The 11,532-nt window shown below is 37.9% G+C and overlaps 2 pseudogenes; one reads left to right on the top strand and one right to left on the bottom strand.

Annotated features, from left to right (window-relative positions):
- The first annotated feature begins 2,810 nt into the window (after nucleotides 1-2,810).
- LOC117910414 lies at nucleotides 2,811-7,230 on the top strand (annotated as a pseudogene).
- Nucleotides 7,231-11,082: 3,852 nt separating this feature from the next.
- On the bottom strand, nucleotides 11,083-11,185 carry LOC117910416 (annotated as a pseudogene).
- Between the last annotated feature and the right edge of the window lie 347 nt (nucleotides 11,186-11,532).

Here is an 11,532-nt window from a genome sequence, read left to right as displayed (position 1 = left end):
TCCACTCAGGAGTCCAGAGGAAAAGTCTCCATTAAAAATGAGAGTGCAGTACAGCAGCAGCAAACCCTTCATGGTTCTTTGACTGACAACAATGGAGGGCAAAATGATAAGAAGAAAATTCGTGGTTCCTGTCTCTACAACTCTTCATGGTTCTTTGACTGACAACGATGGAGGGCAAAATGATAAGAAGAAAATTAATGGTTCCTGTCTCTGCAACTCACATGCTATCTGCCATCTTTTTCTTGTGTTCTGTCCTGTATTGCTCTACTAGAGATACCATCACACCGGAGGATTGGCTTAGAAATGATGGAGGAACTCTTGTTTCTGCAGGCAAAACTTTTGAACTTGGCTTCTTTAATCCGGATGGAAGGTTCAACAATGGAAAAAACATTGGCATATGGTATTACTTGTCGAAACCACAAAGAGTTGTATGGGTGGCCAACCGAGACAGCCCCATTCCCCTTTCTGATCCCCCCTCTGGAGTTTTTGCCATTAAAGACGATGGTAAGCTCAAGTTATTGGATGAAAATGGGAAAGTTCACTGGTCTTCTGATACTGAGACATCTTTATCTACAGGCATGGTGATGAAGCTCATGGACTCTGGGAACCTTGTTGAGTGACAAGAGATCAGGGGAGATTCTTTGGGAGAGCTTCCATAATCCCACTGATACTTTTCTTCCTGGCATGTAGATGGATGAGACCTTAACATTGACTTCATGGCTGAGTTCTGTTGACCCGGCACCTGGAAAATATACTTTCAAGCAAGATCAAGACAATGAGAATCGGTATATTATATTGGAAAATTCAATTGTCCCATGGAGCAGTGAGGAGTCGGAAGGAATGCCAGATGCAATACTCAGCTTGTTATCCAATTTCACCAAGACTAGTGAGCCAAACAGCTCTAAACAATTCTACATCAGTTCCGATGAAATACCGTTCTCGTATAAGAATTCTGGACGGTTGGTGATGAGTTCTTCAGTGGAAATCCAGTACTATCTGAGTCTGGACATATGGTATCCAGTCTGGTGGGCACCGCAAGATCGATGCAGAGTGTCAAATGGTTGTGGGAAATTCGGTTCTTGTAACATGGAAAACCCATCATGTTCAATACAGTTCTCATGCTAAGTAGTGAGATAAACTACACTTCAAAGTTCCACAACAACCAGCCTTTGTTGTGAGAAGGGGCCCCTCCTAGCAGGGCCGCTGCTTGCCTGCTTATTCTATCAAATCAGAAACATGCTCCTAAAATGTGATCACCATCAGCTTCGAAGGATGTCAATAATCAATGGGGGAGAATTTGTCACCAGTGTCAAGAGGAGGCACTTCTGATTTTTGCTTATACCATGAAATTGTCAAACTTCATTGCTTGTATTTGGACAACTATGCTTAATCAGATGGTGGAGACGACTCAATAGTTACCCCAATTCTATAATTCTTTACCATGTGTACAAGTGAGGCTAGCTCTCCTCTTTCTCATACTTAAAAAAAGCAAAGAGGCCAGGAATAAAGTTTGAAGAAGGCCCATGTTGATTCATTTACAGAAACCTGCTCAATCATGATGTATATTATATTAAATCACAAATTGAGAGGAAGAAAAGCAAGCTCAATGGGTCCAACAAAAAGATGAAATACATTCGTATTTTATATCCTTGATTTTGCTGGCAACTTGCCTTTGAGCAAATCACTGAAGTTCACTGTGAGAAAAGTTATCACTTTGCTCCAATCCCTTTAGTCCTTTGATTCTTCATTCTCCTGTGTTTGAGTAGTTCTCTCCTTTGGTTTTACCCATTTGGCACAAAAATATTTGAAGTGGATTGTTCATTGCATGACAACTAGACGGAGACATAAGGAAAAAAACCTTAGAAGAAAAATTAGGTTATATTTGGTATCTGTTCATATATATATATATATATATATATATATATATATATATATAATTTTTTAGAATAAAAAATTATTCTCTAACTTAGAAAATATGTTTCAAATAAATTATGATAGAAAACACAATTTTTATTTTTTATTTTATTTTTATTGGGAATTTTGAAAATGAATTATTTTTTAGAAAGATTTTAAGGTATTTTAGTTGATTTTCTTTTTTAGAATTCATTGAGTAACAATTGAAAAAAATAGGAAATAGTACTTTAAAAACTTTTATATTGTACATGAATAAACAAAGAAAATTAATTTTTATATTTGAATTTTTAATAAAATTTTGCCTCAAAAACACTTAAGAACTATTCATCAGAATGATCTCAAATACCCTTTTTAAAAGCATTATGAAAACAGACTCTTGATTTCTCTTGTTTATCCCATTATGAAAGCTCCTCCAAGTTGGAGAAAGTATAAAAGAATTTATTGGTTGATGCTCATACTCTATTTCTTAAAAGAGACAAATTATACATACAAAGAAAAAAGTGGAGTGAAACGAGAAACATGGTGCGATAAAGAGAAAAGATGAAAAGTGTGCATTGGAAAGGAGACATGGTCCAACTTATTTGTATTCATTGTCTCATTAAAAGGAAGAAAGAAAAAGCTTTGCAGCTACACTCCAATGTTTAATCATTCAATTAGGTATATGTTTTTGTTTTTATTTTAGAGAAAATTAAACAATTAGATACATGTTTTTGTTTTTATTTAATGACATGCAAATGAGGGTAGGTAGCTCCAAAATAAATAGTGGGTATAAAAGGACAACCCTTATTTAGTTTGCGGGAGGGAGGAAGACAAAGATGACAGACACTATTGATGTGACTTTGCTCCAGAGGAAAAGTCTCCACTAAAAACTATAGATTTGAGGACACAGCTCTAAAAAGAGGCAAAATGATTAGAAAAATCATGGTTCCTGTCTCTGCAACTCGAATGCTATCTACCATCTTTTTCTTCTTGTGTTCTGTCCTGTATTGCTCTGCTAGAGATACCATCACACGGGAGGACTGGCTTTGGAATGGTGGAGAAACTGTTGTTTCTGCAGGCAAAACTTTTGAACTTGGCTTCTTTAATCCAGATGGAAGCTCCAAGATTGGAAGATTCGTGGGCATATGGTATTACATGTCGAAACCACAAAGAGTTGTATGGGTGGCCAACCGAACGAACCCCCTTCCCCTTTCTGACACCCCCTCTGGAGTTTTTGCCATTAAAGAAGATGGTGAGCTCAAGTTATTGGATGCCAATGAGACTGTTCACTGGTCTTCTGATATTAAAACATCTTCATCTACAGGGAGGGTGGTGAAGCTCATGGACTCTGGGAACCTTGTTTTGAGTGACAACAGATCAGGGGTGATTCTTTGGGAGAGCTTCCATAATCCTACAGATACTTTTCTTCCTGGGATGAAGATGGATGAAAACTTAACATTGACTTCATGGCTGAGTTCTGTTGACCTGGCACCTGGAAACTTTACTTTCAAGCTAGATCAAGACAATGAGGATCATTATAACATATGGGAAAGTTCAATTGTCCCATATTGGAGCAGTGAGGACTCGAAAGGAACGCCTAATGAAATGCCAGAGGCAATACTCAGCTTGTTATCCAACTTCAGCAAGACTGGTAAGTCAACCAGCTCTAGAATATTCTACAATAGATCCCTTGAAATACTGTCCCCCAGGTATACGAATACCAGTCGGTTGGTGATGAATTCTTCAGGGGAAATCCAGTACTCTCTGAATCAGTATACATCATCTCCAGACTGGTGGGCACCGCAAGATCGATGCAGTGTGTCAAATGCTTGTGGGAAATTCGGTAGTTGTAACACTAACTATGCTTTGATGTGCAAATGTTTACCTGGGTTCAAACCCGTCTCGCCGGATATTTGGAAAACTGGAGAGTTTTCAAGTGGGTGTACCAGAAAGTCTCCCATATGCGAGAAGAATTCCAGTGAAGACATGTTCCTGAGCTTAAAGATGATGAAAGTGAGAAAGCGAGACTCTGTGATTCCAGCAGATCCGAATGATAGTGATTATTGCAGAAAGGCTTGCCTTAAAAAATGCCAATGTCAAGCTTATGCTGAAACTTATATCACACATGAAAAAGGTGTTACTGATGCCCTAGAATGCTCGATTTGGACGGATGACCCTACTGGTCTTCAGGAGGAGTGTGCCTATGCTGCCTACAACCTCTCCGTTCGTGTGGCCATTTCAGATATAAGTATGTCCCTTTCAATTTTATTTTTTTCTTTGAAAAAACAAGCATTAATCCATTTGTAACTGAAATGCCCACATGGTATTCTACTGTCTTTGCAGAACCAACAGTAAGGAATTGTGAAACTTGTGGCTCAAACATGATTCCTTATCCTCTAAGCACTGGATCAAATTGTGGTGATTCAACGTACTTCAATTTTGAATGTAACACTACCACAGGTCAGGTTCAGTTCATGGTACCTGGTGGTGCCTACCGAGTAACTAGCATTAACCCAGAGACATTAACATTTGTAATCCAACTGAAAGAATCAGATTGCAGTTCTCGAAGTCTTATCAACAAAATTCCACCACTAAACCCGCCTTTTCACATGACTGATGAGTGCAAAAAGGTTGGAACTGACAATTTTGTCTCTGAGATGTCATTGAAAAATAGTATTGAAGTAAAGATCAGTTGGGATCCACCATTGGAGCCGGTGTGTACCTCATCAGCAGATTGCAAGGACTGGCCAAATTCAACCTGCGGAACGCGAGATGGAACGAGAAGGTGCTTTTGCAATGAAACTTCAAATGGAATAGCTCAAGTTTAAATTGTACACAAGGTGAGGATTCTGTTCACCAAGTATCTTACTAAATTTGCCTTCTGGGTAGGTGAGAGAAGTTCGATTCAGTTCCTTCTTTGTTTCAGGTGTCAATCCTGCAGAGCCTACAAAGCCTACAAAGCCTGATGATCAGAAGTCATCGTTGTCATCTCCAGTGGTTGTGGTAGGCATAACAATTGCTGTTGTTCTAGTTGCGGTTTTAGGCATCATTGGTTATATTGCTTATTTGCGCAAAAGAACCATCACCAAAAGGAAAGGTAGTCTTTGTGCCATATGCACCAGCCTATAACTTCTGGTCTTTTCTTTTCGACTTGTGCTTGGCTGAATTGAGAATATGTCAGGGTCTTCTATACAATATTTTCTGTTTTCTTTTTGAGTTCAGAGAACAGAGCAAATCAAGTGCTTCACTTATATGATAGTGAGAGTCGTGTGAAACACTTAATAGAGTCGGAGCAATTCAAAGAAGAGGATAAGAAAGGCATTGATGTACCGTTTTTCGACTTAGAAGACATACTGGCTGCTACAGATAACTTTTCAGATGCAAATAAGCTTGGACGAGGGGGTTTTGGGCCAGTTTACAAGGTAATTGTTCTTAACTTCCATGTTCCTCTCATTTTCAACTGATTTCTCATCATCTATGCTGACAAAATAATGAGAATATGCAATAAGAAATAAAAAAGGATAAGAACACAGATTTGTGTGAAAAACCCTAGATAAGAAATACCATGAGGAGAAGAAATTTTACTATGTCAAAAATTAGTACAAGAGGAAAGAGATACTAACATTATAGCAAAAACATAATCATCATAACCCTGAAAACTATACATCATCGCATGCATATATATATATATATATATATATATATATATATATATATATATATATATATATATACATGAAAGAGTAATAGGTCCGATCCCTCTGTTACTACCACAGACCCAAAAAAAAATTCATAATTTTGGCTTTACTACCTATGTCGCATCGTGAGCTTCTGGAGTCAAACCAAATAGAATTCAAGTCACCAAGTTCTAACATATGCCCAATGCATATGCACTGTGGCTTCCAGGGCAAGTTTCCAGAGGGGCGAGAAATTGCGGTTAAGAGACTCTCCAGAGCTTCAGGACAAGGCCTACAGGAATTTAAGAGTGAGGTTGTGTTAATTGCCAAACTTCAGCATCGGAATCTGGTTAGACTTTTGGGCTACTGTGTTGAAGGTGATGAGAAGATTTTACTCTATGAATATATGGCCAACAAAAGCTTAGATTCCTTCATATTTGGTTTGTCTCTAAACCTGCCTTAAAGCCCTCTTCTTTTTCATGTAACATATACATTCTTGTATACATGTCTAAAGTAATGCTTTCCAATCGGAACCTTGCAAGATCGAACCCTATGCATGTTACTGAACTGGGAGAAGCGGTTTGACATTATTATGGGAATTGCTCGAGGGCTGCTGTATCTTCACCAAGATTCAAGATTGAAGATTATTCATAGGGACTTGAAAACAAGCAACATTCTACTTGATGATGAGATGAATCCCAAAATTTCAGACTTCGGCTTGGCGAGGATATTTGACAGTAAGCAAGTAGAGGCAAGCACAAACAGAGTAGTTGGAACTTAGTAAGTATTGCATATTGTGTACAGAAAAAAGCAAGCAGTTGCATGATCGCATCCCCAATTAACAGAGTAGTGCTTTTAACTGGTTCAATGCAGTGGCTATATGTCTCCAGAGTATGCATTGGATGGGTTTTTCTCAGAGAAGTCTGATGTCTTTAGCTTTGGTGTTATGGTGCTTGAGATCATCAGTGGGAAGAGGAACACTGGCTTTTATCAGTCTGACCAAACACTGAGCCTTCTGGGTCAAGTGAGGGCTTTGAATATCTCATTTGCATTGATCTTTTAGTCGTTCTCAACGATATACCATACCATACTTAACTTTCTATTCTCAAACTGTCCCAGGCATGGAAGCTATTGAAAGAAGACAAGGTGTTGGAGCTGATGGACCAGACACTAAGCGAAACATGCAACACAAAAGAATTTTTGAGGTGTGTGAATGTTGGGCTGTCGTGTGTGCAAGAAGACCCAAGTGACCGACCCACCATGGCAGTTGCAGTTGTAATGCTCAGCAGTGACATTGCAACAATGCCGGTTCCTAAACAACCGGCTTTTGTCCTAAAAAGAGACCTTTCTAGCACAGCTTCTTCTTCTAGCAAACCTGAAGCATCCTGGAACAGTGAAATCCTAGCCACCATAGAAGAAGGTCGATAGTCCAGGAGGAGTTCCCATTTGATGCTCTGTTTTGGACGTCTCTATGGGATCCTGTACATGGTGAAGGCAGCTAATAAATTGTCCAATTCCCAGGATTTTGTTGTTATATCTGTTTATCTGCTCTGTTTCTGACTGAACTATATTAACAAATTGCAGCATAAATGCTATGATTTTTCAGTACAATTGGGAGGACTTCTTTCTGAGCCCACAACATATATTGGAAGTTATTGAAAACTATATTTATACTCCAAATCTTTGATGCCCTTTCAGTTATGTTTTCCAATGGAATCCTTGCAAGATAAAAAAACTATGATGCCAGATTGAACAGAATAACATAAATAAAGCAAACTAAGTTACCCGGGTTTTAATGCGGTTTGATCAAATCATATCTACAACCATATATGAGAAAGAACCAATCAACTATATAAGAGAATTTTATGGGGGAAAGAGAAAGAACCAATCATATTGTACTACATGAACATGATGTGATGCTAACTCTGCACCTTCTCCTATTTGTGTTCATTTGCAAGCATCACATGTGATGCTAACATAGATAGGATTGTGACATGTGTAAAGGAGCTACAATGTAAAAATAAATAAATATCTATTTTTTTTCCCTTAATTTTCAATGAATGGTCAATTCTTCCATGCCATGCCAATGAGGTAACATAGAATATTCCTATAAATTAAATAAATAAATAAAAAGCCCTTGTTGATTTTTAAATAAATAAAGATAATATCGATTTAAAAAAATTAAGGTTTTTTTTTATCTATATATTTTCATATTAGTGAATCAAAAGTCACTTTTCAAAGAATGGTCAATTCTTCGATGCCATACCCGTGAGGTAACATAGAATCTTCCTAAGAGTTAAAAGAAAAAAAAGAAGCTCTTGTTGATTTTTCTATAGAAACCTGTTCCATCAGGATCTATATCAGATTATGATTTCCCAAAAAAGAAAAGAACAAAAGCAAACAGAAATGGCCTAATAAAAAGATGTCAATGTGCCTAACCATTCAACCTACCTAGGGGAAAAAAAAACAAAGGAAGTAGAGGAAGGAAGACTCAAATTGCAGTAGTTCACTGAGAAAAATCATCCACTTGCTTGAACCCTTTTTGGCCTTTGATCTTTAGTTCTCCTAATTTTTTCTTAAAGTAAATATTTCCTTAGTTTTGACCCTTTGAGCACAAAAATATTTGAATTGGGCTACCTTTAGGGCTAAAGAGGAAAAGGAAAAATGTTCAGAAGAAAAATGGATTGTCTTGTTTATTTAAAATGAAAAACATAAAAATTATAACAAAAATATAAGAAATTTACCCATTTGAAACTCCTCCAAGTTGGAGAAAGGGTACTAAAATTTATTGGTTGATGCTCATATTTTCTATTTTTCTTTGTTTTAAAAAATGAACATCACCATTATCATAGTTGTTGGTACCTTATCAATAGAGGATAGGTTTCTCCCTTTGAAATGGCAGTGAAAGCTCTCATTCAGACGCTGGAGTCTAGAATTCTTGCTTCCTTGCACACAGATGTCTAGACGGGTTGTCCGGACACACCCTGAAAGCTTAAGTCAGATTGGAGACCCTTAGAGAGAGAGAGAGAGAGAGAGAGAGAGAGAGAGGGTTGGTTTTGAAAACTCACAGTCTCCCCCCCTTTCTGTTCTATTACAGTAGGGTTTTTATATCGTTCCGGGATGAAGGAGGGCTTAGAGGTGAAGGACGACTTAGCGGTGCTGAGTTGGCCCTTGTAATGATGAATATGCAGTAGTGTCAGGGCAATCATCACATCTGTAGGGCAGTTGGGGGCTGTGTTAGGCGGCGTGTCATGACAAAGCCTGTCGTTCCCTCAACCTTGTTGATGGCCTAGACTGAGCGTGCCTATTGACTGAAGCAGACGTGAGGATGGGAAGAGTTCCATCAATCAATCTGGTGTCAATAAGCCATGGTCTCGTTCATCAAAGAAGACTTGAGGCTATTAGGAAGGTGCAGGCCACTCAGTGGCACAAATGGTCCGGATAGGACATTCCCGGATACCTTGGAGGTCGTCCGAGCAGTGATGAAAGAAGTGACACGTGGTGTAGCCTGGACGATGCCATGTGGACGGACACGTGGAAGTATTCATGGGTGGATACGTGGGATGAGGTCCCTACAATAGCCAGTGACATGTATTCATAGGGGAAGCATAGTAGCTAGCTAGAAGGAAAAGAGATGAAAACAATGTATCAACAAGAAATGAGATAAAGTCCACTTTATTTCCAATTAAATCATAGGTTTTTCTAATCAAGATTTTGACTTTTCTTTTTTGTCATTTGGGAGCTGAAAGCTAGAAATTGAAGAAAGAAAAAACTTAGACAGTAGTCAATAATTTGTACATTTAGGTGATGTTTGTTTTTTTACTTAATTCTAAATAGAACCTTAATGTTTAATAGTGTTAAATATTAGGTTGTTTGTTTTTGTAGTATTTTATTTCTATTTAGTATTAAAAAGAAAAGAAAAACCAATATATTATTTTTTTTTTATTTAGAAATTCTATTTAGTAAAAAGTTTATAATAAGTCATGAAAAAATAGAAAAACAAGCAACCGAAATTCTGAAAACAAATTGTTTTAAGTAAAAAGCCAAAAAAACAAACACCCTCTTAATAATTTAATTCAATGAATAAAAATGTTAAGACTGGTTTGAGAGACAAGAATTAAAAGAATAGGATGCATGCTACACTCTAAAGTCTCTGGTGATTACTCATTATTCGATTAGGAGTATTTTTTTTTTTTTTAAATTACATTTCTCAATAGGTAGATCGAGGGAAGAAAATTCACATGACAACACTTGCCACAATCGAGTTAAGAAGAAGTGTAAGAGGATAATTCATTATTGAAAATTGACTTTGAACGTGGAGCATTAGACTATATTTGGTTTCTAGAAAGTTGAATTATTGAGTAGTATATTTTTTTTTCTAAATTTTTCATGCTTTTATCTAATGAAAATGGAAAGAAAAATCTTTTAAATTTTCTCTTGTCATTTCCTTACTATTTTTCTTTTTCCATTACATCCAAATGTGAGAAAATTATTTTCTTTGTCATTCTTTTTAGGTACCAAACACAATATCTTAATAAAACATGAAAGTTAAGAAAAAGAAATTGTTAGTTATATCATTCTTTTAATCAGTGTCAATGTGATGGTTTGGGAAAAGTGGGCTATAACTCACTAGTTTGAAAAAATATAGGAAAAAGAACCCTAAATTTTATAAATCAATTTTATCTTCATCCATTTAAAAATATTTTAAAATACATACACTTTTTTAAGTCAAATAATTATTTTCTAGGAGTTAACCCCTTACTTGCACTTACTATGTCAATAATACCAATTAACAAGTAGACACAAATGTTTAATTGTAAAAAACTAATTTTTCTTTTAGTTGTGTTTTTGTTTTTTTAACTGCGACACTTGATTTAGGATTTTTTTTTCTCTCTAGAAACAAACATCCTTAGTGTTAGCTGTATATATCTGTACATACCATAATGTGGTTGTTTCCTTAGGGATAATACCTTCCTAATTAGGTCTCTCAATTGTATATATATATATATGTATTATTCCTATGATAAATAATAAGAAATTCAGAAGTACCGTGATTCGATTACATGGTATCAGAGCCATTGGCTCAAATTCTGGGAGGTGTCAAGATCGGCCGGTACCCGAAGTCCGGCGACCTGAAGCTGAACGCGTGAAGCTCACGCGTTCGGACTGAGAAGCAGGACGCATCAACTCACGCGCCGGCGCGTAGAGGAGCGTAGCAGCTTCTGTTGACCTCCGATCAGTTGCGTGGGCGTCGCAATCCCGTTCTCTGGCCAAGGTGGTCTCGCTCTGATTCTTTGAGATTCTGCCCTTGGGGTTCCGTGACTGAACCCTTCCCCGATCCCGATCTCTCTGGTTACCGCGAGTCATCGCTGCAATCCTCGAGAAAGAAAGAGAGAGATTTGTGGATGGTGTTGAGATTCTGCCATTGGGACGTGTCGACGGAGATTTGTCACCATCGCTAGTCCGGCGAACCTTGCCCCTCGATCCACCCTGCCCCTCGATCCACCTTCCTGAGACGCCTTCTTCTCAGATGCGCGTATTGTTGTCCGATACATCAGACGTTGGTGATGAGACCCAGCCATCACGAGTTTAGTGCAAATCAATCCTCACTGCTCTCTTAATTTCTTCTTCCAGGATTCGAACCCCGGTCTCAGATCCCGACACCCTCTCACGCCTTCTCTTCGACGCTGATCACCGGCGTTCCTCCTGCTCCGCCGCAACCCTAGATTCGCACTTTGCTCCAAATCTGGCCGGTTGTTCCCTGTACATCACAGTCGCCGGAAATCGACGGTTGTGATTCTCCTTCCGCCCACCTTGGCAGCCATGACAGCAATCCATTTTGTCAAAGGGTTTTATAGTTGTTTTTTTGACGCAAGCTTTGACGCTTTTTGACGTCTTCGTGTAAGAGAGGTAATTGTCTCTTTCTTCTTGCTGTGTGGTGAATTGTAATTTCTGGTCTGGG

The sequence above is a fragment of the Vitis riparia genome, unplaced genomic scaffold, assembly GCF_004353265.1.
Source record: "Vitis riparia cultivar Riparia Gloire de Montpellier isolate 1030 unplaced genomic scaffold, EGFV_Vit.rip_1.0 scaffold732_pilon_pilon, whole genome shotgun sequence".
Taxonomy (NCBI): Eukaryota; Viridiplantae; Streptophyta; class Magnoliopsida; order Vitales; family Vitaceae; genus Vitis; species Vitis riparia.
This window is presented reverse-complemented; position numbering and strand designations above follow the sequence as displayed.